This window comes from Adiantum capillus-veneris, chromosome 22 (genome assembly GCF_014529385.1).
Source record: "Adiantum capillus-veneris isolate H3 chromosome 22, ASM1452938v2, whole genome shotgun sequence".
In the NCBI taxonomy this organism is placed as follows: domain Eukaryota; kingdom Viridiplantae; phylum Streptophyta; class Polypodiopsida; order Polypodiales; family Pteridaceae; genus Adiantum; species Adiantum capillus-veneris.
This window is the reverse complement of record NC_140952.1, coordinates 106,618,670-106,642,346: the sequence shown is the minus strand read 5'-3', so window position 1 is coordinate 106,642,346 and position 23,677 is coordinate 106,618,670.

The window sequence follows — 23,677 nt, the reverse complement described above, 5'->3', positions numbered from 1 at the left end:
CACGAAGCTGCCGTTGCATTTCACTTTGGAGGGATGGATTTCCCATGGCTTGTTGAATCCTAGAAACAAGATAGTTAACAAGCATCGTGGAATCATTAGTAGCCTGCTCATTAGCAAAATCAAAGTTATCAACATTAATTTCACTCTCTTTACTATTGTCAACCATTCTAACAACATTTAGGTGTAAACTTTGGCACTTCAAGCCCTAGTTGCTACTCCTCTTTACCCCTTTAGAAAAAGCACTCAAGCTACTTACCCGTGGCTCGAATACCATTAATTGCAAGGAATAGAAGAGAGGGTCGTTCAACACCAAAACAGCACCGGCCCCTATCAAGCTTCTAATAGCTCAATAATGGTTAAGCCGTAGGCAAGCCCCGTATGACTCTACTATTAAGACCATAGCTCTTGACAGTGATGCCCCATTAACTGCACAAAGGCACGCACACTGTAAGGCTGAAAAATCCCTATTCTACTTACTCACATGCAATTAATATTACCAACCATTTATAGCTAGCTTGAGGACCTCCCTTCTTGAGCACGAAAAGAGAAACCTTGTGCTCTGATACCAATGTAACATTTAATGGTCTAGTAACTTGTGTGTAGCGGAAAATAGCATGAACATAGTGAGCATTTCATTAGAATAGATTCCTAATGAGAATAACAAGAGCGCTTGGGTGGAGAGAGCAACAAAAAGTATAACACCTAGTTAGATAGCATGAACAATACTTCAAAAGAGAGAGAAATTAAGCAATTGACAACAGTTGAGGACCGGATTTGCATGGAGCCGGTCCCCCCTCCAAAAGGCTTTGTATTATGGTTTCTCCCACAAAGAGAAACATTTTACAATTCAATTCTTTGTGTTCCTTCAATACTAGCTAGTGCAATGAAGATGGAGACTTCAAGCACTAAGCAAAACACTTATCAAACACAACATCAATTCCCCAACGGTCTTAGACCCAAGACCTCACACACCTTCGAAGATGGTGAGAGCTAGCGGGGTCTGAGAGTAGATTGAGAGGAAGGAGTAGTCTTACGAGAAAGATATACATCTCCTCACATAATCACTCATATTAGCATAGCTTAGCTTAGTAGTTAGCATGGTAGAGGAGATGAGCATGCATTGAATCTTGGCTCTTGGTTGGATTTGCATGACAAAGCCAAGAGTTGTTGATGTAGGCCTCCCTTCTCACAAGCTTGGAGTAGGTGATAAGCTTGAGAAGGAGAGAGAGAGTCTTCTTGCTCCACACATAGATTGTGTGAGTGTGTAAGTGAATAATGACTTGAGAAAATCAGCCCTTTCTCTCTCTTGGTAGACCCCCCTTGCTAATTGCTCATGCTACAGCCCTATTGGACCTCCCCAGGCGGAGAGAGAGAGAGAGAGAGTACACAGGATGTGGGTGGAGCAGCTCAACACTATATATGTGTAAGAGAGCCCCTTATTCTTCTAACTAGAAAAGAATAAGGTGTGTACAAGTAACGGGCGGTCGGATGTCTCCGGTGTGTTCGGCTAGGGTAAGAGGCACACCGCCTTTACCCCAACAGAGGCAAGAGTGTGCCCCAAGCAACAAGTAGCACCCTCTCTTCTGCATGGACACTTACCATTCAATTTTTACAGTAAAAACTGACTAATTTGGCAGTATCCTGATAATTTATGTGATCGTGATTAGACTATAATGCACCATGATGTCCCGACATAATTATGACTTTTTTGTATTTCCTCGATCTATTTACGGTGTTGCTTTTTATAAAAATAATAATCGTAACAATCTCGTTTCTTCATCGGATGATTGTTTTTAAACTCGCCGATGACTAAAAATAATAATTTTATGTTTAGGTCAACCTAAAATACACGTTGCTTTTCAAAAATGACAATAAGCACAAAAAGAAAAAAAGTAGAATTTTCTAAAATTGAACAATGGGTTCCCTTGTCCCACCGAAACAAGAAAGCGGGCTCAGTACTAAAAATCATAAAAAAATAAAAATAGCGTGAAAAGCGTTCAAAAAGTATATTTTTACAAAATTGAACCATAACTTCAGCGAGACTCATAGATTAAAGATCCGGCCTTGCTTTTTGCAAAACAACATCGAAAAGCACAAAAAACATGAAAAAAGGGATTTTTTCAAAATTGAACCAAACGTTCATATGACCTACTTGAACATCAAAACGACCTTATTTTTCACTTTTGAATCTTACAACGCTGCCAAACCAGCATTCTTAACCAAAATTTAATGAATGCAGATATTGGAGTTTATCTTTCCTTTTTTTATAATGAGACTCGAAAATCGAGGATCTTACAACTGCACGCCTACTCTAGTTTCCTTTTCGTGTTTGTCAATATGTATGGTTTGGACATCCTTGTAAAAGCCTGATGAACTTCTTGTGAAGCTCCTGAACGGTGTCCTTTTTGGTGTCTATCAATATGTAGGATGATATTGTTTTTGGTGTCTATCAATATGTATGGTTTGGGCATCCCTCTAAAAGCCTGATGAACATTTTGCGAAGGTCTTGAACGATGTTATTGGACCCCATGGCACTGCTTCTACATAGGTTAAGTGTTTATCAATTTTTATTAATATAACCTCTCACATAATGTGAGATATGGAAAAAAAACCATATCATAGAGAGGAAGGGAAGAAAGATACAATTTTTTGTATACCTTTGTTTAGTTCATAGAAGATAAGTACTTTCATTTAAGAGCCTAGGACTTTCATTCCACCTTTTTTGTTTGGGCATGAAGAATGCCATGGAGGAATGGTTGCAAAACATGCAAACCTCTTTCCACCTCTCACCATCCAAATTGTCACCATCATATCAAATATAATATGGCCTTTGTTTTCAATGTAGTGCTTTTAAAAGTGTTTGTATACCGTTCAACTAAGCCCAATGCTCGTGTGTGTGTGTGTGTGTGTGTGTGAGAGAGAGAGAGAGAGAGAGAGAGAGAGAGAGAGAGAGAGAGATGTGCAAGGTAATTTTGAGTGTTAAACCTAGTGGCAAGAAGGCAAGTAGATAACCAACTTCCTCAAATGTCTTGAGAGGTTCTCATCTCAACTTGAAATTTCTCTTTCTCAGATCTCCATAAAAAAATGGTGAACATTAGAGGAGTGGTGGAGGTAGTAAAGCACAAGAATGTGTTTAGGTTTTCTGGAATTTTTTGTTAGTGCAAAAGAGTCAGAGATTGACGAGTTTTTCAAGGGCTTGAAATTGGTGTAAACTTTCAAGGTTTTTGAATGGTTGTCTTATGATATCTCAAGTTGTCAAGCAGCAAGCTTAGCTTCCTATGCTAAATGTTTTTTTGTGAGAACCTAAGCTCACAAAAGCAACAACATTTACATAGTTCAGCACAACATTTTATCTTTAAAAAAGCAACAAAGTAAACTTCCAAGCTAGGCCAAATTTGGTGAACAAGTAATCTCTTCATGTTTACCACTAAAACAACTTATCTATTAGTCACCTTTTGTCATATATCTATCAATCCCCTTATAATACACCCTCTCTACAACCATTCAAAATATTTATTTGAAAAAATAACTTCTACAAATAGAACCTCATCTACTTTTGCATTACATTTCCTTAGCAAGCCATCGTGATTCTTCACCTTGTTTAGTTTTAAACGGATGCCTTCAATTAAGGACCTCATGACTTCCTTTTAATGCTTTGTTTTAAATGTTTTTATTTAGTTAATAGCTGTCCCTACTTTAAGATCGTCAACAATATATTTTCAACTTTTTGGTATAGTAAAAGTAGAAGAAAGACATTGGAATTTTTTATTCAATCTTTTAGTTTGTATATGATCTATACTCTTTATAATGCAACTTAAAAATTTGATGGAAAGAGAGAGCCTCCACCGTGTCACACTCGGTTCATTTCAAAGAAAACCTTTGGACATTTCATTTGAAATCTATCTATACTCTTTATAATGTAGCTTAAAATTTTCAAGGAAAGAGAGAGCCTCTATGTGTCACACTCTGGTTCATTTCAAAGAAAACCCAAGGAAACATTTCATTTGAAATGCAAAAGTGAAGAGTTAAGTACTTAGATGGTAAAAAATGAAAAGACTTTATGATTGATTGATTGCTGACAATGTAAAGTCAAAAGATTAGAACTTAGTTTTGGGAATTAAAAGTCAAAAAAGTAGTACTCTATTTACATTTATATTATTTATAGTTCTTGGGAAGGAAGGCCATGGAGTTTCACTTCTTTCCTGAATTGTCAAGGGTGACCCCTGACTACTTCTTTTCTAAAAGCCATTTGAAGAGTAGCTCTACTTTGCATTTTGAAAGCCATGAAGAACTCCTCTCTACGTGTCGCCCAATTAACCTCTCTCAACACGCTTGCACAATGAACCTCTCTCAACAAGCTTTCACAATGAACCTTCCATGCGGTGAATGATCTTCGATCTCGGCACATCCGTGTTAGTGTGTGTGTGTGTGTGTGTGAGTGAGTGAGAGAGAGAGAGAGAGAGAGAGCGAGACCCGTTGCAGGTGTGTGTATGAGAGATAGAGTTGGTGTGCCATTTGTTGTGGTATTGGAGCGTTGCAGAGGTCTTCTACATTTGCATTGCATTAATGAAGTGCAATGAGTTCACCAATTCATCCATGGGAGTCTAATAATTTGTTGTGGATGTCTTAGACACATTGTGTGTGTGTGCGTGCATGCGTACGTGTGTGCGTGTGTGTGTGTGTGTGAGAGAGAGAGAGAGAGAGAGAGAGAGAGAGAGAGAGAGAACTATTCTATACTTTTATGTGTTGATGAGTGTGCTGAGAAATAGAGAATGGTCCATGCGAATCATGCAGTGTGTGTGTGTGTGTGTGTGTGTGTGTGAGAGAGAGAGAGAGAGAGAGAGAGAGAGAGAGAGAGAGAGAGAGAGAGAGAGAACTATTCTATACTTATATGTGTTGATGAGTGTGCTGAGAAATAGAGAATGGTCCATGCGAATCATGCAGTGTGTGTGTGTGTGTGTGTGTGTGTGTGTGAGAGAGAGAGAGAGAGAGAGAGAGAGAGAGAGAGAAATAGACAATGGTCCATGCGAATCGTGCTCTGTGTGTGTGTGTGTGTGTGAGAGAGAGAGAGAGAGAGAGAGAGAGGGTTCTCACAACGGAACTGAGTCAAAGGGAAGAGAGAATAAACATTGATCTTACATCAACAATCGATGAAATTTGCAATTGAGAATTGACAATTGACATCCAGAATCGAGAATCGATGTATTAAAAAAGTTTGATCCAATGAATCCAAGGCAGAAAGCGTGCATACCCAAGGCAGGAGCAGACCTCAACAGATGGCAAAGGCGGACAATGGGAGGCAACTTCAACAACTCTTCGATATTTTTGAAGGTTTTTACCCTACATTTTTGTGAGCTTTGTGGTTTCCTTCAGGTTGACTTAGAATTTAAAAGTAAACCTCAAAATTTATAGGTGGGATTACACATAGCATAGATTTTTTCAACCGTTTAAAGGCAAATTAGAATTTTTGAGGCAAATCATAAAATTTTTGTAAGAGGGGTTACACTAAATCGAGTTGAAGCGCAATGTTTTTTTCCAAAAACATGAAAAACTTAGGTATGAGAAACTTTATGGGTAACTTTATTATATTTGAAGGCTTGTACACTCAAATTTTTAATGCTTTGTACGTATAGAGATAATTTTCTAAATCTGTAGGTGAGATTACACTAGATCTAGGTTTTTCGGAGCATTTGTCTATACTATGACTTTTCCCAAAAAAAACAAATTAGAGTCAGATGTACTATAAAATTTGAAGGTTTTTGCATGAAACTTCTTTGCACTTTGTAGATTCTCTAAACATTGAGCTAGGTTTTCTGAACTTTGTAGTTTCTTTTAACTTTGGAGGTGGTCTTTCAATTTCAAAGTTAAGGTTGTGATGTTAAGTGTCATTCTTTTTGCATCCACGGCTTAGTTGGAGCATGGTGATGCTGTATTTTTTATGTTTCTAATTCAGTATCGTTGAGTGAGTGCTGTTGAAAACAAAAATTTTAAAAAATTAGAGGTAAATCTTGAAATTTGTAGGTGGAATAACACTAAACCTATGTTTTTTTTGCAATGTTGTGGGTGTCCTAATCTTCAAATTATATTTTACAAGTGTGTGGCCCGTCCGCGAGAGAGAGAGAGAGAGAGAGAGAGAGAGAGAGAGAGAGAGAGAGAGAGAGAGAGATGCCCCTTTCCTTGGCACCCAATCCATTCTCTCTCTTTCTTTGCCTTTGCCTCCACACCCCCCTCCCAAAAGCCCTTTCCTTATGTCACATGGAAGGGGCCTCCAAGGTGCATAAGATATAGTTGAGAAATTTGTAGGTGGGATTGCACTAAACCTAGGTTTTTCTCGAGCACTTGGGTACATAATAGTTTTCTACTATTACTCAATAGTCCATTATCTATACTCTTTATATGGACCTCAAAAAATTAGAGGAAGGAGAGGGTCTCCACATGTCGCATTTTCGGTTGATTTGCATGGCTCGTTGGATCAATGCCGATATTAAGATGTTGAGTCCCAGCCTTAAAAAATTGCATAAAGTAGTTCAGATTGCAACTCCATCCTTTCCCAACGACTTGCAATAGTCAACTTTGTGAGTCTGACAAGTTGTTGTCAATCTGTGTGTGTTTGTGTGTGTGTGTGTGTGTGTGTGTGTGAGAGAGAGAGAGAGAGAGAGAGAGAGAGAGAGAGAGAGAGAGAGAGAGAATGTAGAATATGCAAATCCAACCTTTTTCAACAACAACCTTAGCTTGGAGCTTCTGGATATGTTCCAAAACCCCGTGTTGTCGTAACAAGCGATGACTTGCTCCCAGATACAGATTGTAGTAGCCAAAATCGTGCACCTGATAGTTTGCATGTGTGTGTACACGCTATGTATGTGCGTGCATGTCACTGTGTGTGTGTGTGTTAGAGAGAGAGAGAGAGAGAGAGAGAGAGAGAGAGAGAGAGAGAGAGAGAGAGAGCCTTTCCTTGGCAACTCGGTAGCCCACCAAAATGACTATGAAGCATCAAAACCTATCTACCTCCAACCAAGTGAGAGTCATGAGAAGCCCGTATATTGGCAAGCCATGGTTTTGATAGCATGGTGCAATAGTAGCAAGTTGGTAGAAATGTGGTACATTGTAATTGATTGATGAGTGGGGAGATATGGACGACTCAAATTTGTTAGAAGTCGTGTGAAGGATGAGTTGATCGCAACCGATCGACTGAAAGCACTCCATGTGGAGAGAGAGAGAGAGAGAGAGAGAGAGAGAGAGAGAGAGAGAGAGCTATTGAGCAAGTCTTCAACTTAAAAGAATTGAGAAATGGAGGAAAGGAGGTGATAAAAGAGATATGAAAGACCTACTTGTGATTCCTAGGACTACTATTCTATTGTGTGTGTGTGTATGAGAGAGAGAGAGAGAGAGAGAGAGAGAGAGAGAGAGAGATCCAATTACCATGCTTTTATAGAGAGATAGAAAGATAGAGAGAAGGAGTACATATGCATTGTTATCTTTCTATAGTGATTCAAAGGACTACGTTTCCATTGTGTGTGTATGTGTGTGTATGTATGAGAGAGAGAGAGAGAGAGAGAGAGAGAGAGAGATCCAATTGCCATGCTTTTCTTGGCCATAGCAAAACGGGGGTCACATACTAGTTCTTCAACTTTTTGTTGGTAAATGGTTCCCTTCAATGAAGAGCTTTATTACTTTTTTTAACTATTTGTTTTTAAAAGATTTATTTTACTTTGTAAATGATCTTTTCATTTAGTTAGGAGGACTTCCTTTTCAACTTTTTGTTTTAAAATGCAAACGTGAATTTCACCTTGTTGGAATGTGAAAACATGTGGATATACAAATTTTGTAAGAGCCTCCGGACTTCCTTTTGAGCTTATTTGATTTAAAAGAACAAGATGTGCCCCCTCATTGAAGATCCTCATGACTTCCTTTTCAACTTTAAAAAAAATAAATAAACAATTGAATTGATTTAGAAAAATAAATAAATAAACAATTGAATTGATGTAGAAAAAAAAAAGGTACAGCTATCCTTAAGGTAGGATAGGGGCTATCTTGGCCCCTAAGATAGGATAGGGTAAGAATACCTAAGTCTACCTAAGGTACTTTTAAGTGTGAGCATGATTCTACACAAAGAAGTAACTATTAATTTAGGTTTAAAATTTTTATGTATTGCTAAAATAAAATTTATTTCTTAATATCTCAATCAACAAAAAGATAAGTAATTTTTTCTTTTTGGGATTTTAGAGTTCACTTTTGAGGTGAACTCAAGGAAAACTTTTCACTAAAGATTCCCACAATGGTAAAAGGCTCATGGAGGATCACTCTATATAGAACATTTTATTTTGATTGAACTATATTTTGATCAAATTGCTAAGAAATTATACAAAATGGTGATTTGGTCGATGTGGCACTGTATCAAACGTATATTTGATTAAGAGGTTGTATAATATGGTCAATTAAAGCATATTAGATGTGCTCTGTATAACGTACAATGCAACTTAGGTAATGCCTTAGTAGGCTTATAGAAAAGGCACACCAGTTTATTGCAAAGATAGTAAATAGTAACATTTCCTTATTTGTGAAGGCAAGGGCATCAGATACAACAATTTGATGATATTTTTGAACTTTGAAGCATAGTGTATCAACTCCACAAATCCACATTCACTCTTGGAAAAACTTTTGTGGTCCCCGCATTGTGCTTGTGTTCTTTGCATAGTGCTCATAGAATTAAATTTATTTCTTATTTGATCTGGGCTATTCACTTGGATGGGTAGGACAAAACCAACCCTAATGAAATTTGCCTCTAAGGATTTTTTTTTTAGTAGGCTAATTAATTGGTATACTAAAACATACTATAGAGAGTACTCCTTGGCAGGCATTCTTAGCCTTCAAGGTGCAAGCAAGTAGGGAGACTCTGGTTGGCCTACGGCAAGGTGGACGCTCCTCAGGAGTTGCTGAAGGTACTTGTCCTCTTGGTGTCCACGCCCTTGTGGAGATGAGTATCCCTCATGGATGAGGGCCTTGAATCTCTGGCCAAAAGGCTATAGTCTCTTACATAACCTCCCCCTTCTTTTAGGATCCGAGGGAGGTCGCTCTCATATCCCCTTTCCTGGGGATAATTGATGGTCATAGATACTGATGGTTTGCTATGATTGTGTGCCATTTGGCAAGGAACGGTGTCTTGGCTGGGCTCTTCCTTAGTGGATTTGATTGTCAAGGGTCTTGTTTTTTTTGTTGGCGCTTGGCTCGCCTATAATAACCTACTATGGTGCTCTTATTCTCATCTCAGATTTGTTTCTCTGGTGATCAATGGTGCCCTTGCTATGATAGTTGGATCAATTTGGAAGCTAGTGCCTTCTGCTATTGTGATGCAAGAAACCAAGGGTGGGGTGGCAGGCCTTCCTGGTTGGTGGCACTACTACTGAGAGATACCCCTCCCCAGGGGTCTATGCAAAAAATATACAATTTATACTTTTAAACAATTTCAATATTTATACATCAAAGTTGCAGAAGCGTTTTCATAGAAGAGGAGTTTTCAACGTCCGACCTAGCACGGAGTTTAGGCTATGAGCCGGTGGACTGCATCCAGAGGCACCTAGCGACTAGTGCTACCTTTGAATGGGAAACATAATACATGAGTCCACAATAGCATCTCCCATATGCACAAACAATCTTTTCGAAGCAATCAGACTGTACAAGGTGTTTACCCTTACACGTCCACCATAAAACATCAAACCACTTCATGATCCAATCCAAAGCCATAAACCATAATCTAATCACATTGCATGGGTGAGCAATCCACCCAACTCAGGGTGATGCACATCCATTCCTGCAAAACCACTTTAGCACATAACATGGCTGTAAAAATTTATGCAGCACAACCATATCCAAAAAAAGATCCACGAGCCATACTGACTTCCACAATCCAAATCACAACCATAATCCATGACAGATCTCAACCCTTGACCATAAACCATATTCCATATTGAACTGACTCCCACACTTGGAGTTCGCCATATCTGCTGTAGACAAACTAAGTCCACACACATGGCCCTTAAGACATGTACATAAAAGAAGCCCCAACCAGTGAGACTAAAGATGACTTCAAAATCTAATTTTGAAAATGTCTAACCATGCATAAGCGATGCACTATGACCGCACCTCACCCCCCTAGCTCATGAGGTGTCCACATCCCTCCCTGAGGTTCCATACAACATCATTCCATCCGCATCATTCCCTGAGCCTCCATACATCACACGACATCATTCCATCAACATAATCATGAGGCCAAATAGCCCCATCACTTTGATCAACCATAAGCCATAACATCACAGATATGCAAAAAACAACATGTTACCATTTTTGGGTGCATGCATAACATGCAAATGAAAGTATCTGATCTCAAACCAATGCATCTAGCTCAGTCTCATAATATAGAATAACACCTTACCACATCATTTTGCCCATATGAGACTTGTGTAGCAAACAAAAAAGGCCACCTGATTCATAGTTGCCCGCAATGTTAGGGTTGGCCAACCATATACCCCGATGACATCAAACACTTGAAATTAACTCACCAAAACAAATTATTAAACATATATGAACATCTCATTTAGTCATATGGTACTTCCCCTTGGTAGTACCCCTACACGTGTAGGTACCCTATACATGGAACGGTTAATAATTCGCACCCATGAAGTGATTTGAGAGACTTAAATACATTTATCAATAATTTTAATCAAGATTTTGATTTAGCTAAGTGGATTTCTTCATCCAATGAGTCTTTATAGTGGTTCTCCAAGGAGTCTAGGGTCCAAAACTCTGACAATGTAGTGGGCAACAAGCTGCATTTCTACCATAACTCTTTGCTCGTGCAAAGTTTTCACATGACACCCAAGAGAGAAAATGTACTAAATGATGTGTTGATTCTTTGCTTAAAAGGGTTTGACATGATCCATAGTTTCTTGAGAGATATGACTAGAACATTGTTTCTATCACCTACGTGACTTGAAACGAAAAACACTTTTTATGTACACATGTGACCATACACACACGGTGTGCATAAATCAGTGTGTTAAACATGATGAAACAAACATGCAGCATCCCTTAAAGTCCATACATGCCCTCGTATGTGAAAAAGCAACCACGAGAGATAGTTACTCAAAAACAACGTAGGGAGAGAAAGAGATGATGGTTGTGGAGTTTAGAGATTCTTACCATGCTTTAGAAGTGATTACGAGCTGTCGAAAGGCTTCTTGCTTTGCTGCAACAGAGCGATGATTAGATCTATGTACATGTTTTCACCACAGTCTCGTTGGAGAACGCGAACACTTTAAAAAGAGAAGAGAAGATACTAAGCAAGTAGAGAGAGAATGTTCTTTGTTTTCTTCCTCCAACGAACAAGAAAGAAGATCTTATGGAGATGGTGATGGAGATCTTGCACCACTCCGTATAATAGGCATGTATCGTCGTGTGATTGTAGAGACAATTTTTGGCACTGAAAACTCATTAGGAAGGGAGTGGGGTATAGGAGGGCCTCTTTATTTGGCAGTTCAAGGAAATGCTTAAAGCTTAAGTCAAGTTTGACCAAGCCTAAAAGAGAGGGCAAAAAAGCCTATGCTGAGATTTTTAAAAATACCATTTGTATATTTTGTATTTTGAAAATAGGCTACTTTAACACAAAAGAGAGGTGGGTAATTGAATTTTAAAATGTCTTTCCCCATCTCTCTTCTCTCTCTCTAAAATATAAAACACTCTCTCTCACTTAGTTCTCATTAAAAGAAACACTTTTCAGCCCCCCCTGTCCAAAAAGTAGATTTTGCATATTCTCTCTCTGCATTCTCTCTCTAAAATGTGAGCCAACTCTTTCTCTTTCCCCCCCTTTTCTCTCTTGTCACTTCCACCTCCCAATCATCAAGAGGACATTCTATGCTGCCTACATCTGACAGAAAGTGCAGATCCTCCAAGGCTGCAGATCTACTCTCTCTCACTCTCTTCCTTTATGTCTTTCTCTCTCTCTCTCTCTCTCTCTCTCTCTCTCTCTCTCTCTCAGGCTCTCTCTCCTCCCATTCTAGATTCAAGTGAGAGCAATGGAGAACTCCATTACCTCTGTGTGAATCTGCATTTCTCTCTCTAAATCCCTCATGATCAATATGTTGAATTTAAAAGAGATTGAGCTACACTCCCTCTCTTTCTTCCCTCCACAAAATAATCCTTCTCTACTATCTCTGAGTACCTTCCACTTTTTCTCTCCATAGCCAAAATTTTCTGCTTGTAGCAGTCACCATTACACATTCTCTCACTATTTTTTTGATTAGCTAACAAACATGTCATTCAATCTCCCTCCACTGCAAGACATTACTAACAGGCCAAAACGATATTGATTAAATGCTGATTTGGAGAAGGAATATGCTACTGTGCGACTTGGCACATCGAATACCAATGCTGCAGATCAGCTACGAAGCATTGGGTGCAAGACAATCAACTTATGGGTTGATGGCCACATTTATCTAGGTGATTAAAACGACTAATGCACCACTACCCTTTCGTAATGTCACTGAGCTTCTGCGGTTTATTGGAGATGGAAGAGGCGGACTGTTTGGCTACTGTTGGAGATTGTATTCAGCTTTTGTCAATGAAAGGGAAGCCAGTAAACATATCTTGGATGCCTATTTATCACTACAAGAGAAGTCTGCAAAATATCTACATCAAGTTAGAGAGGAAGCCAACAAGAAGATGAAGCAACTGAACGATGAGATGGTGAATCTCAATAAAAAAGTACAACAACAAAAAAAAGAGCAGGAAGGTCGACTAGACAATTATGTTCAACTACAACACACTTCACGCAATATGTGTCGGCGAATCGATCACCTCACACACATTCCTCTCGGCTACCACATTTGTAAGCGCAAGAGACAAGCAATGTCCTTGCTATCCTCAAGTGGTGGAGCTCGTAAGAAACGTGTCCATCACTCTCGGTAAGAATACTGATGCAAGATTATGATTTCCTATATGTTCTACAAGTTTGTGTAACGGTAATTCAATATGCAGAAACTTGGCTCGAATGATGATGGGAATTGATCCCGATGCTCAAACAATTGGACGTGCTCTGCAGCAGCATATCATCAAGCCAAAGGAGTTGGTTGAGCTACTAGATGATCCATCCAATGCTGCCATTGCTAATGTTTTGCGGCAGAAGTATTTCAGTGAGCTAAAGGACATTGTGTCGCCTCAAGAGATGATGGAGGTGTGTGACAGCGCAGGAATAAGTTTCAAGGCCTATGAAACTTTGTATAAAAGTGTCACACTCAGTCATCGGACAAAAGGTTTGTTTCGATTTCTACCAATGCCTTACAGTGTCAGTGTTGCAAAAAAGTGTGCCAATAATGATGTTGCAAGCTTGGTGGGTGGATTTCAGTATGTGAAGGATGACATGCCATTAGATGACAACAAAGTATTCCGCTACAACGAGTTCAACAATGTGTATGTTGACTTGTTGAAGCTCCAAGAGTCAATGATAAGATTTTATGGGTTGACACAAGAAGAGTGTGATTGGGAAGTGATATTTGTTATGAAGCTTGATGAGTGCCAAGTTGTTAAAGGTCAACGACTCGAAAGGGTAAGTGTTACGTTGATGAGCAGAGCCTTGGTGGGTGTTGATGTGGAGCTAAATGCCAATGAGAAGGGAAACACTTGTTTAGGTGTTCAGTCAGAGAAAAACATTTGCTGGCTGACAGCTTTTCATCTCCCACATGAGACACATGAGACTCTCAAATGGTATTTCAATCACACATCAATCGTTGATGTCATTCGACAATAGCAAGAAGGACTGAGATTGCATGTTTCAGGTCTTGGAACGTTCCAAGTTGAGTGGCATTTGGCAGGAGACTTGAAAACACTCAAGTGTATGTTAGGGTGCAAGCAAGGTGCAATGACCCTCTTTCCATGCATTTATTGCTGCCACAGTAAAGTCTCAATGGGAACTGATGGCAAGGGTGCAAAGGCCAGCAAGTTGAAAGGTGGTAATGGTAAGGGAGGCAAAGTCACAGTCAACTCTGCAAAAGGTGTACCCACTACACAAGCAGTGGGTAAAGCACAACAACAATGGTTTCAAGGTATCCTCAGTTGTGACCAGCAAGTACCTCCTAATCAAAACATGGATGATCCAAATTGGGATCCTATTCTTTCAATACCATTGATAAATGTGTATGTGTGCACCCTTCATGCCCGTCTACGAATTCTTGACAAGTTGCTTATGCTCCATATGAGTTACGCTTGGAATATGGAGCCTGCAGAAAGAAGAGAAGAGTGCATACGAGAACTAGAATCTATTCTATCGAGTGTTGGTCTACATGGGGGTGCAGTTGAGCTATCAAAAGACAAGAAGGCATCTGGAAGTACACAAGATCGCCCTAATAAGTTCTGTATGGGTGGTAGTAAAGCTAGACATTTGCTTTCAAACTATTCAGACTCCCAAAGTCCAAATGAGTCTCAATTGTGAAAAAAGGTGTGTGACATTACCACCTACAAAGCTAATGAAGCAGACCTACGAATTGAGAGTGCTCGTGTGTAGCAGTCTACTGATGATATTTTTTGTCTTCTCGAAAAGGCAAAGCTAACCAATGGTGGGATATCCACCCTAAAGTTTGTAATCAATAGTTTTACAGCGCAAATGGTGGATGCTTGGGGGGAGACACACATAACACATTACATGGTGTGTTGCACATTTGATATTTTCAATCAAAATACATTTGTATGCGAAACTAAAATTTGTTTTTTATCCAGCACATTCTTTTTGCACATTGAGTTTTTTAAAAATTTTAAAAGTTTAAGTACTATATAAGTCAAAACTCACAACTCAAAATTCATTTCTTGTTTGCACATTTTAGAAGATCCTCTCAAGCCCAAACGTACACGCACTCACATCTTGCACAACATGGACGATACACAAGAGCACACCACCATGCACAACGATGACACCACTGCCACTGACAACACTGCAAATCCGCAACCAACACCTCGTCCAGAATCCGTCGCTTCAAATCCACAGCCTCAACCACAAGAACTAGCTCCTAAAACCCAACCACTCCCCCAACCTCAACTACAGAGGATCAAAACATCATGCGACAGATATTTGGTGATCTCCAGTCACTACAGCATGCGAGTCGCACACCTCTACCAGACCTCGGACCATTTGCAGATCAAGCAACGACAGCAACTGGAGAACAAGCAGTGACACAACCTGAAGCTCAAGCAACCGCAACTACACCGCGGAAATTCCCTCTGCGAATCAAACAAAGGGTGATCAAGGTAATACCCGGTGATCCTGTTTCAATAGCACGAGATGCCAAGAGGACGAAGAGAATGAGAGAGTTAGAATAGAAAGAGGCAGCAGATAGAAAAGCACAGAAATTGCAGGAAGAACAAAGAAGGCAGAGAGAGCAGGAAGAATGGCAGAGAGCCGAGGCTGAGAGAGCCCACTTGGCTAATTTACAAGCACGAGCAGAAGCCGAGAAGAGAGCGGAAGAGGACAGGGCTCAGGCCACCCAATAGGCAAAGGATGGGAGCTCCAGACCAGCAAAGATTCCTTAGAGAGCAAAACAAGTGCCAAAAAGAAAAGGACAAGCTCACACTTGAAGAGCAGCAAGCCCAAGAGAAAGGAGAAAGAAGTATAAAAATGACCCTCCTCAATGGGCCAAACAAGCGGCTCCTCCACCACCACCAACAAAGCAGAAGAAAAGGCAATGGAAGCCTGGAACAATTGCTCTACGTGAGATCCACAAATATCAAAAGAGCACGGAGCCAATAGTACCAAAGGCAGCTTTTTCTCAGGTGGTAAGAGAAATAATGGACGAATATTCAGATTCACTTACACGTATCCAACGTGTGGCTCTTTTGCGTTTACAAGATGCCGCCGAGGACATTCTGGTGAAGTTGTTCCAAGATGGTGTATCTTGTATGGTTCATGCAAAGCGAGTTACATTTAAAAATACAGACCTAGCTCTAGTGCTCAATCTGAGGAATGAAGGGTGCCTCCATAAGAATTAGTTTTCCCTTGTAACCTCTGTTTATTAGATTTGTAATCTTTTGATATAATATAAAAGATTCAATTTTCTCTCATTCGGTGTAACTCTAATAGTTAATTGTGTACTTTCTATTGTTGAAGTATTTGAATTATTCAAGTAGTTAGATTTCACCTCCTCGACCATCCAAGCACCCTCCTGACGTGGGACGCCCACCGTTGAATAATTTGTGAAACGGAGCCGTTTCGGGTGTGTACAGAGGCTGTGGGATGACCAAAAGCCACGGTGATGACCAACGATGCGGAGCGGGCCGTAAAAAAGCCCTGTGCACCACGGTGCGCATGGGGCAATTTTGCCATGTGAACGCGTTGAAGAAAAAGATTTATTGGCCAATATGTGCAATAGAAAAAAAAAGGACATGAAGTGACAAACAAAATATAGAAGACAAAATTATTGTATATTGCTCTGGAGATTACATCATGGTTGGTTGGTTTTCTTGTAAATTACATCTTTTGGTATAAGACGAATGGCCGACTTGACACCAAAAGTTTTGACAATCTCCTCTGGGTTTGTCACCCCTTGACCTAGGCTTAAGGCACAACGGGAGAGGACTGACCCAGGGTGCTTTCCTGTAAAAGCACAATGCGGCCTCTCGATCCACCAAGATTCACTTGTGAGCATTAAGGGTAAGGGAATCTTCAACAAGGATGACACTTAATGCCTTGCACTTGAGCAGCTCCGCAGAACCATGCTTGGAGAACTCTGTGTGTGCAAATCGAAGAACGGATGGCCCCAGATGGCCAAGGTAGTGCCACAAGGAGCTATCTCTACCCATAGGATTGTTGCGTGAACCTCTAGTACGCATTGCAAATTTATCAACATGGTATGCGGTCTGCAAAACATTTTGAACAACTTCAACACTTGCTATAGGAAACAATTTACTATCAATAAAGTAAAAAAGTGGATACCTCAGTTTCCTCATCCATCTCTTCAAGAGTTTTCCTTGTAAGATCGATGCCAGAGCGATCTTCTCCACCCATAATGGTCAGCGGTTTGTGTGGAAGAAAAGCGCTTTCCGGGATACTTTCATAAAATGAGGCACATGATTTGATTTCCATAAGTGTATTTGCCACGGTTTGTACCAAATTCTGTTTGTTTTCACTAGGGAGGAATGACAGGCTTGGTGGGAGACCTTGGTCTTCAAAGTCAATCTGAAAGTTGACCTTCTCTTGCCTTCCACTGGGATCTTTCATGCCCGCATAGATAGCGAGCACTGAGAGCGACTCATCTTCTCTAAGTCCTAGCATCTTTGCAATGTCATCAAGGAACAAAAAGTGACGACCATCCACCACCACTGTATGCAAAGTGAGAATTTGGAGGTCAGGAGCTTCTTCCAGCACCTCGTCTCCCTCTATCATCCCATCTTCCTCCCTAGTGGATCTGGGATCTTGCAAGAGGACAAGTGCCATAGATGCTTCAGCCTGCTCATCAACCTCTTCAACAAATTCATTCGATTCCTCCACAATGGTTATAGGAGGTTTCTTGTCGGCCTTTTCCTTTGATTTTCCCTTCTCCATGCCCTCAAGCACAAGCAATACCAGAAACATGTCCCAAGAGATGAATTGGTTGCCTATGCACCCCATGCCCAAGTCTATGAGGTCATCCTCATCCTCTGTCCTGTAGTCTCCCTCAGTAAGCCCTTTTATAAACCTCAACAAGCGATAGTGAAAGTTTTTGTCAGCCGCATAGAGGTGTTTGAGAAAATCCAATGGCAACCACGCCATGTTAGATCCCTTAAAGACTATTGCATATTCTTCCATGTGCTCCATCATGTAGTCAAGAAAACTCTGGAATCCCTCTACATGAAGGTTAGCAGTGGCATGCATGTCGATCGTCCCCTCAAACACACTGACTAGTTCATGTGCGCGATCTACAAGTCCTATCTTCTGTAATTGTGTGAGAAGTGCATCAGAAGATGTTGCCATGGGTCTGTTTGCGAAGAAGATGGGAAGAGAGCCGAAAGCTTGTGTTTTGTGAGCGTGAGAAATGAAGTTTAAAACCTACAAAGTGACTTTTATACTCAATGTCACTTTTTTAAAGCACTTAAAATTAACATCAAATTAACTTAAAACTATAATTATAAACAAAATCACGCGACAAGCATTGAAAGACACCAACATTGAAAGTCTTCACGCTCAAAACTAAAAAACTTGCATATTTCAAACTTAATCTTGAACAAATTAAAAGATGAGACAGAGTTTCAAAACGCATATGTATTAATGGGAGATAAATCCTTTTAGTTACAAGATTTTACATTAATACATCGCGGAAAACCAATGTTTTCACACAGAAAGCTCTTCTCTTTTCTGGAACGAACAACCTTTTCATTGATTACAAAAACATATTGATTGGGCAAGGTATATCTAAGATTAAGATACTAGCGAAGGTGGCTGAGATTCCAATTGTTATTCACCGAGATGTCATGCACTACATTATTATGGAGGCATATTTGTAGATCAATTGATTCTCTAGGAGCAACATCAGAGTCTAGTGCCTCCCATTCTCCCTTCGTCAGCTTCCATCTTCTGTAGGGGAAGAAAATTGACAAGCTCTGCTTCGCAATATGGTATTTGCACACCACATTCTCAGCAACTACATAGCACTTGATTGTATCTCCCTGGTGGTTGACCACCTTAGTCTGCCATCCAACTTCAAGGAAATTGTTGATCGCACTTTCCCCTTTGCAAGTCCACATTGTTGGTGTCCTGTGAACACTCTGCAACCGAAAGATAAACACAAACACATGAAGGGACATAAGCCAAGTTAAGGAAGCTTTATGGGAACCATAGGTGCACTTCATTGTTGAATACACATCCGCCTCGATTCTCCTTTTGGTTGATGTGATCAAGGCACTATCAGGCTTAGGCCATTCCATACGCTGCAAGGTTGGTGGATGAACTGGAGAAAGATTACCATACCGAGTTTGCCTAGGTGTTACATAAGTATGGTTATAAAAAAAAATGTCCCATGAGACAAGCTCCACAGATGGACAACCAGCATAGAGCAGCTTGCCAAGGTCAACGTGGATGGCCTCAAAAGTTCCTGTGAAGGACTCTATTGGCTCCCACTCTACAAAATCAAATGGGAATACATCTGCAAACATGAACAAGCAATGAAAGCCTTATAGAAATCAAAGCAATGAAAATTTAAAAAAATCTGAAAAATTGACAAAGGAGTGAAATTACAGTTTGCAGGAAACCTCGATGGAGCCATTGTTGTCTCTAGCTTTAGTTGTGAAGCAACATACACATGTTGCACCTTTGCAAGACGCTTTCCATCATGGGTTTGCTTGGACTCCATGATCCTTCCCTTCCAATGGTGTTCTCAAGAAGCCATGTGTCTCCTTGAGACCTTGTGTGCACCTCTTGAGCTGGGCTGCATTGTCATCCACATCAATCGTTTGAACTCCATCGTCACCCAACATCCACTGTCGTCTTGTACATTGCTGCATGAAATGGAGTCAATGAACGTCGAGTACCCGATGATGCCATGGAGAATAGTGGCACAACCTGCAGACAAACACTTATGATTAGAGATTACACATCCATGTTATTAGTTGTATAGAGCAAGATTCTTGATGGTACATCAGACAAAGGATGCCACTTACTGCTATACTGCTCCACCTGCTTGTTGGCTTAATTCGAAAGATAATGTTTGCAAAGCTTGAGAGGAAAGTAGATCCTCTCTAGAGAGCACAATGGAGAAGGAGCAGGAAACCTGTTGAGGAAAGAAAGAGGGATGATCTAGCAGAAGAATATACAGCAGATCTTTAGCTTTAGGTAGAGGTGTTTAGTGAGGCTCATGGAGAAATGGAGAACTTCAGCTTGAGGAGAATGTAGTAAGCTTGAGGAGGGAAAGAAGGTTCAAACTTCTGCTGCAGAGATTTTGGGAGGAAAAACTGAAAGGAGGGAAAGAGAAGCAGAGCTTTTGAGAGGGAAAACTGAAAGTGAAGTGAAAGATGGTACACTAGAGAGAGAGGGAGGGAATGATCAACACGTTTTTGGAGGGACCCTTTTTTAAGAGAGAGGGGGGAGAAACTGACAGCCACTAGAGAGAGAAAGTATTGGTTTTTACTCAACTATTTAGAGAAAAGTTCATTTTTTTGAAATTATAAGAGATTTTCTCTTTGTATTTTGTAAAAGAGCACAAGTTTGACCACTTACTTTTAGGACCTACCATACCCACCATTTCAGTCCACATGGCATCCACCCATTTCCCCTTTAGCTGCACGGTGAAGCATAAGTGTTCCCTAATCAACAGGTAGTGCCCCCTCTTCTGCCTGGAATAGCTGCATGCTTTCAAGAACTTTGCTAAAAACATCGCACAGCTTTTGGCAGTCAACTCTCCCACTTATCATTCAAATTTTTACAATAAAAACTGACCAATTGGACAGTATCCCGACAATTAATGTGACTGTGACTAGACTATGATGCACCGTGATGTCCCGATATAATTATGACTTTCTCGTATTGCCCCGATGTATTTACCATGCCGCTTTTTATAAAAATAATTATTGGAAAATCTTGTTTAGAATCATTTCTTCACTTGATGGTCATTTTTAAACCTAACAGTGACTAGAAATAATATTTTTGTATTTAGGTCAACCTAAAAAGCATGTTGATTTTCATAAATGCCAAAAAATCCAAAAAGCTAAAAATAGCATTGAAAAAGAAAAAAAATCTAAAATTGAACCACGGATTTTCCTTGTCCACCGAAATAAAAAAGTGGGCTCGTTTTTCACTAAAAATCACTAAAAATCATGAAAAGCTTAAAATAGCGCGAAAAGCGTTTGAAAATAAGATTGTTATAAAATTGAACCATAGCTTCCACGATACTCGTAGATTAAGGATCCGGCCCTACTTTTTGCAAAAAAGATTTGAAAAGCACAAAAAGCATGGAAAAATAAATAAGCAGATTTTTTCAAAATTGAATCAAACATCCGTCTAACCCATCGGATCATGAAAACAATCTTGCTTTTCACTTGAGAACCTTTCAATGCTGCCAAACAAGCACTCTTCACCAAATTTCACGAATACAGATGTTAGAATCTATTTTTTAATTTTAAAGAGACCTACAAATCAGGGATCTTACCTCGATCTTACATCTTCCCACACTTGAAAATTTGAGATGTCCTCACCTCGACATGAAATTTGAATAATTTAGTCTTATTACTTCATTACATTTCCAAGTAGCATCTTCCTCAGGATATGAGGACAAGTTAACACAATGCTCAAGAATGGTTTGATTATGAAGAGATTAAGTTCTACTTTGAAGAATAGTTTCAAGGTATACTTCAAAAGTTCCATCAATGGAAGTAGACAATAGAGAATCTGTTACCATATACATGTGGTAGTGATGTGTGTGAACACACTTAGGACTGTCGTGGCAATTATTCCCTTAGTAGGAGGTTTTTTCCACCGTGCTTTGTATATACGTCCATCACTCTAGGGCTATCTTATCTTTCCATTGCACACTAAGTAATACACCCTTGTCTGTTGTGTGCCTTGAGCTTCCTTCGTCTTCTCCAAGCTGTGTGTGTTTTTCTACAACCCTAATTCCAACAATTGGTATCAGAGTAGGTTGCGTTCCCGGGCTTTGTCGCCAGTAGCTCCAGCACGCGTCTCAATTTCTCCAGTTTTTGTGAGCTTTGGCGAGCGTCTGCTCATTTCGGCCTTTGTTTCCACTACAAGCGGCACTGTGCAAGCTATTTTGTCATTTTGTATAATTTTTTTGTCAATGTCATTTTCTGCATAACAAGTCCCTTACAATCTTCTACAGTTTGTACTATATAGCACATGTTGTCCCCCTCCATTTCTCCTTTTTTCATGCAGTTTTCACATCAGGTGTAGCATTTACCATGGCTGACAACAACATAGATGTGTCAAGGTGTTTCTATTGAGGATAGATTGGAAGGGGACAATGACCCTATGTGGGCTTACATGATGCAACATGTACTTGTGTCAAAGGGTGTTTGGCTTATTGTGCAAGGAATTGATGTACGTCCTAGTTCTGAGGATGTAGGTGATGTTGAGGATGTTGCAGGTTTTGATGGAAGGATTGATGTTGCCAAAGTTATTTTTCCTATGGCTGAGCAAGCTCGTTCGAATGTAAAAGATGTTAGGAAATAAGACGTAGCTAAATAGATAATTGAGTAGATTACTTAATGGAGAGAGACAAATTTACATACACCAGATTATAGAGGAGGGAGAGAGAGAGAGAGAGAGAGAGAGAGAGAGAGAGAGAGAGAGAGAGAGAGAGAGAGAGAGAGAGAGAGAGAGAGAGAGAGAGAGAGTGGACACACGATATACGCGGTTCACCCAATGTTGGCTACGTCCACGAGAAAGCAGCCACTCAATGGCTTTAGTACTTCAAAACAAGAAGTAGTTTACAAAGGGATTATACCCTTAATGGAGCTCCCGCCTTGCTTCACTCTCACCACCTCACACTCACCTTGTTGCATCAACTTTACACTCTGAAATGTGTGTGGAAATGGCCTCCTTTTATAGGCCAAAAGGGTTGCCCTCTCTTATGAGAGGCAGCCATGTGTAGCCGCCCTTGTGTGAATAAGTCCAAATCGGACCCTCCAATCCGCCTATGTGTGGCCGTCATTGTGTAGACAAATCCGCTTTTGAATTCGGCCACCGGCCACCGGCCATTGACTACCGGCCAACCGACCACTTTGTGGCCGTCGGTCGGCCATAATATTCCGGCGAAGCAAAAAAATAATCTCAGGGGCTTCCACCCCCGAGGCCCCTTAAGTTGCCCCTGATTCTTGGCCGTGAAAAATTTGGTTTCCGGTGAGTGATTTTCCTTCACGCACGATGGCTTCTCCTCATAATGGGGGCCTTTCAAATGTGCACTTTTACCACAGAAAATTACAAGGGGTAAACCAGGCTCCATACTTATCAATCTCCCACTTTGAGACTGATCTCCAAACCAAACCTATGACTGCTTTCCATCCTGGCTTCTTATCCTTGAATGCCGATTGAAGATGAGCAAAAGCTCAACTTCTCCTTGTTGACCACCTTTGTAAACATGTCTGCAGGATTTTCACTTGTATGCACCTTTCCTAGCTTTAGCTGTCCCTCTTCCAAAAGAGTGCGTATGAAGTGATATTTCACCTCAATGTGCTTTGTCCTTGAATGAAAGGCTGAGTTCTTTGCAAGATGGATAGCGCTCTGGCTATCACTGTACAAGAAACAATTGTCTTGTTTGAATCCAAGCTCTTCTAAGAATCTATGAAGCCACATAATTTCTTTGCTTGCCTCCGTCATTGCTACATACTCTGCTTCCCTGGTAGAAAATGAGACCACTTTCTGTAGCTTTGAAGCCCAGCTTACTGCTGTGCCTCCAACCGTGAACACATAGCCAGTAGTTCTCCTTCGAGTATATTTGTCACCTGCCATATCTGCATCAACATACCCTTCTAAAAAAATATTAGTTCCTCCAAAATACAAAGCATTTGTATTTGTCCCTTTTAGATACCTAAGTATTCACTGCACAGCTTGCCAATGCTCTTTACCTGGTTTGTCCATGAACCTACTCACAACTCCCACTGCATGTGCAATATCTGGCCTTGTCCAGACCATAGCATACATTAGGAGAACCTACTGCTG